Genomic DNA, 4831 nt, shown 5'->3' with positions numbered 1-4831 from the left:
GAGTGTCATTTAAGCTGAGGGGAGAGACTCAGGCAATGAGACTAGATGTATTTGAAATGTTTCTATTCCCATCAGTGTGTTTAGACCTAGAAAATTGCTAGCGGCAGTCTTGTTCACAGTGCCTTGGGAAAAGACATTTCAAGAGGAAACTTGATGATTTTAGACTATTTTCCCCCTTTGTCATCATCTATCTTCTATCTGTACCGAGCTCACTGCGGATCCTGCTGTAAAACTGGTGGGTAGCTGGGCTGCTCGTCACCACCACGACCAGCACTTTGTTTCCTGTCATAGAAGGCACCACAGTGTTCTGGGCGTGTCTAAAACCCAGCACCTTGGGAAGGTGAGCTGGGTGGTGTTTGTGTACGTGAGGCTGCAATGACAGCTAATAAAAGCTGCAGTTCTAGGTTCTTTTGTTTTTGTTTTGTTTTCATTTCATTTCACCTAACTGTGCTTTTCACTCTTCATTATCTTACGTTTGATGATTTAAAACAAACTTGACTATTCCTCAGCTCTTGTGCCAAGGAGGGTTTGTTTTTGTTCTGTTTTGTTTAAAAAATTCTAAACTCAAAACTCTGCACAAAGATTTCAGTTTCAAGTGTATATTATACATTGATAGAAAAGTGTTTGCACTGGCAACTTTCGGAAGTGTTTAAGAATCAGGGTGGGGGTGGGGGGAGGGACTGGGAGAGGGAGGGGCAAAGCAAAATTGTATTTGGAAACTAGGAAAATTAAGAAACCAAATAGATTGGTTTTGCTTCCTTGCCATGGATTCTGGAAGGACATAGTTCTTCTAAAATTTCCTGTTAATTGGCATGTACGTCTCATTTAAAGAAAATTAAGTAGGACAAGCAAGTCAGCAAAATAGAAGTATTAAAAAGAATCATCCTTTTAAACACAGATCTTATTTTGGGATTTAAGAAAACCTTCTAGCTTTAGCCAGGTGTGCATGTTGCTGCCATTTTGCATTTTTGAATCATCTTGTGTAATTGTCACCATGGAAGTGTTACTCAGAATTGTCATGGATTTTTTTCATCTTTGTGCAAAAACATGGAAAATTGTCACTGACTTTGTGTTGAGGTTTCCCCCATTTTGCTGCCTTTTGGGACATTATTTTTGTTAAATACTTGGTCTTGGCTGCATTTTTTTTTTCCTGTGGGGTTCAAAAGAATAAACATTTTCTTACAGATAAACTAGTTTTCTGCCTTTTTAACTTTTTAGGAGGGCACAAGTTTGATTGTTCTGCATGAACCTTAGATTATTGCTCTTGTTCTCTCCTCATCTCAGCTTCCTGTCAGCAGACACAAGATTTGGGGTGAATCCATTTAGTTGGCTTCACCTCACGTCTTAAGACATCTCTATTCTCATTCTCTTGCCCTCCCTCTTCCTCCCCCATCCTTCCTCCCTCCCTCCCTGCTACTCTCCCTCATCCCTCTTTCTTAGGTTATTTTACATATTACTCTTTTATTAGATAGGATAATAAGTACTAAAGGTCTGGTGTACAAAAATTCATGCACTCGGGTGCGGGGGGGCCCCTCAGCCTGGATTGTGAGAGGGCGCAGGCCAGGCTGAGGGACCCCACTGGTGTAGGATCGATCAGGGCCAGGGAGGAATGTGGGAGGTTGGCCAGCTGGGGAAGGATCTCAGGAGGGCTCTAGCGTGTGTCCAGCCCGTCTCACTCAGTCCCGATCAGCCGGACACCAGCAGCAAGCTAACCTACTGGTCGGAGCATCTGCCCCCTGGTGGTCAGTGCACATCATAGCATTTGAGCAGCCTTAGCATATCATTAGCATATTACACTTTGGTTGAACACTGGACACTTAGCATATTAGGCTTTTATTATATAGGATCTTTGTTCAAAATATTACATATGTCCTCCTTTTACCCCATTGATCCCCTACAGCCCACCCCGCCCCCCACCCCAGGCCTTCAGTGTCCTCTTGTCTGTGTCCATGGGTTATGCATATATGCATACAAGGTCTTTGGATGATTACTTCCCACTCACCCACCCTCCTCCGCCTTCCCTCCGAGAGTCCACACTCTGTTCCCTGCTTCCATGACTCTGGACCCACTCCGTTCATCGGTTTATTTTGTTGAATGGATTCCACATATGAGTGAGATCATGTGATGCTTGTCTTCCTCTGACTGACTTATTCACTTAGCATGATACTTTCCAGGTCCCTCCAGGCTGTCTCGAAGGATTAGAGTTCCTTCTATTTTATTGCTGCATAGTATTCCACGGTATAAATGTACCACAGCCTTTTTATCCACTTGTCTACTGATGGGCACTTGGGCTGTTTCCAGATCTTAGCTGTTGTAAATTGCTCCTTCCCTCTTTCTCTCTGGTGACTGATGAGAACTAAGGCTGACTTGTCTTCTGTCCTAAAAATAACCGAGTTAGCGGGGCTGGAAGGTAGTCGGTGAGACAATCTTGAAAGCAAATCTCCTTTCCATTTTCTAGAACCTTGTAGGCCCGCGTTGTGACCAGGACCCTATTGGGTTTGCTCCTGCGGTGACCCACACTGACCGCCACAGGAACCTCTCCCAAGCCTCCCGTGTCCCTGGAGGCTTTGCTTTCCATCTTCCGAGAAGCCAGCACCTCTCTCAGCCCTGTTTTCCGCTCTTGGCCATTGTTACCATTGGTCTTGGCTCCAGTTTTTGAAAATTCTGTCTTGGCATCTCACCTTTGTGCCTGCTGCTGGGTAGCCTCCCTAAGTCTCCGCCGTTTAGGGTCTCGCAGACACGCCACACAGTACCGCCAGCAGAGTTCCCAGGGGAAGCACTTTAGTTTGGCTTTACCTTTGCCGACCCTGCAGAAATGTCTGCCGATAGCAGGGGTCCTCAGACTACGGCCCGCGGGCCACATGCAAATACAAATACTGTATTTGTTCCCGTTTTGTTTTTTTACTTCAAAGTAAGATATGTGCAGTGTGCGTAGGAATTTGTTCATTTATTTTTTATAACTATAGTCCGGCCCTCCAACGTCTGAGGGACAGTGAACTGGCCCCCGTTTAAAAAGTCTGAGGACCCCTGGCCTACAGCATTCTCGACAGCATGCCTTTTCCACCAGGGAAATCTCCAGTTGTCGTCTTTGTTTGTTTGTTTTTTAATCCTCACCCAAGGATATTTTTCCATTGATTTTAGAGAGAGTGGAAGAGAGAGGGAGAGACAGAGAGAAACATTGATGTGAGAGAAACACATCGAATGGTTGCCTCCTGCGTGAGCCCCGACCAGGGCCCAGCCTGGAGAGGAACCTGCAACCGAGGTACATGCCCTTGACCGGACTCAAACCTGGGACACTTTGGTCCGCAGGCCGATGCTCTATCCACTGAGCCAAACCGGCCAGGGCCGTCTTTGTTTCTTTCTCTTTTTTTTTCAAATATATTTCTTTATTGATTTCAGAGAGGAAGGGAGAAGGAGAGAGAGAGAGAGAGAGAGAAACATAAATGATGAGAGAATCATTGATCAGCTGCCTCCTGCACGCCCCCCACTGGGAATCGAGCCCACAACCCAGGCATGTGCCCTTGGCTGGCATCGAACCTGGGACCCTTCAATCTGCAGGCTGACACTCTATCCACTGAGCCAAACCAGCCAGGGCCATCTTTGTTTTTTTAGGCCCATTATAAAATAGTCCCATGTCTTAGTAATTTAGAATTTATTACATGCCATAAAGCAGTGTTTGCCATTCTGGATGGTTAAGTATTTACCTAAAGAGCAAACAGAGTGTGTGTTGACCGGCCAGACAACCTCTTACTGACGTCTCCCAACTTGACCTAAGGAAGAAGCGATCATGAGTGTCCATTCTTGCGGTGACCATCTTTCCAAGAGGCCCTGTAAGAGGAGAATGAACAGCTCCTCATGGCCCCTGGTCGGGGGGAAAGGAATGGTCCTTTCTCTGACCACCCGTTTCCCACGCTCATCCACCTGTATGAATTGGGCTAGGGCAGTGATGGCGAACCTTCTGAGCTCGGCGTGTCAGCCTTTTGGAAAACCCTAACTTAACTCTGGTGCCGTGTCACATAGAGAAATTTTTTGATCTTTGCAACCATAGTAAAACAAAGACTTATATTTTTGATATTTATTTTATATATTTAAATGCCATTTAACAAAGAAAAATCATCCAAAAAAATGAGTTCACATGTGACCTCTGACACGCGTGTCATAGGTTCGCCATCACTGGGCTATGTATGGCAAGGCGCCTGGGAGGGCCGAGCCTTTCTAAGAGCTGGTCTTAGATCGCTTCTTCCAGAATCCACACAACACCAGAGGGAGTGGAAATGATGAGCTGAAAACCTGCCCCAAAGCCAGTTAAGTGAAGTTCAAGTAGTAAACTGTTTTCACTTGGGCCACAGTCGCTCAGCTGCTGAGGTTAAAGGGCCTCTGAGACCCATAAATGTCTGGTTTCCTGTGACTGTCAGTGACGTTTCTTGCTGAGCTGGCCTCTTCCCCGGCCAGCAGCACTTGCCCAAGGGCAGCCCCCACTTTAAGGGTCTCGTCTATTGCAGGCCAGCAAGCCCTCTAGACCAGTGGTTCTCAACCTTGCTAATGCCGCGACCCTTTCATACAGTTCCTCATGTTGTGGTGACCCCCAACTTCATTGTTACAAATTGAACATATTTAAGCATAGTGATGAATCACAAAAACAATATGTAACTCTATATGTGTTTTCCGATGGTCTTAGGCGACCCCTGTGAAAGGGTCGTGCGAACCCTAAAGGGATCACGACCCACAGGTTGAGAACCGCTGCTCTAGACAGAGATGAGCGTCTGCGCCCAGCTCTGCGGCCCCCTGCTCTGTGACCTTTCGTAACCTCCCTAGGCAGGTGCTGTTTCCT

The sequence above is a fragment of the Myotis davidii genome, unplaced genomic scaffold (assembly GCF_000327345.1).
Source record: "Myotis davidii unplaced genomic scaffold, ASM32734v1 scaffold149, whole genome shotgun sequence".
Taxonomy (NCBI): domain Eukaryota; kingdom Metazoa; phylum Chordata; class Mammalia; order Chiroptera; family Vespertilionidae; genus Myotis; species Myotis davidii.
Note: the sequence above shows the minus strand (reverse complement) of the source record.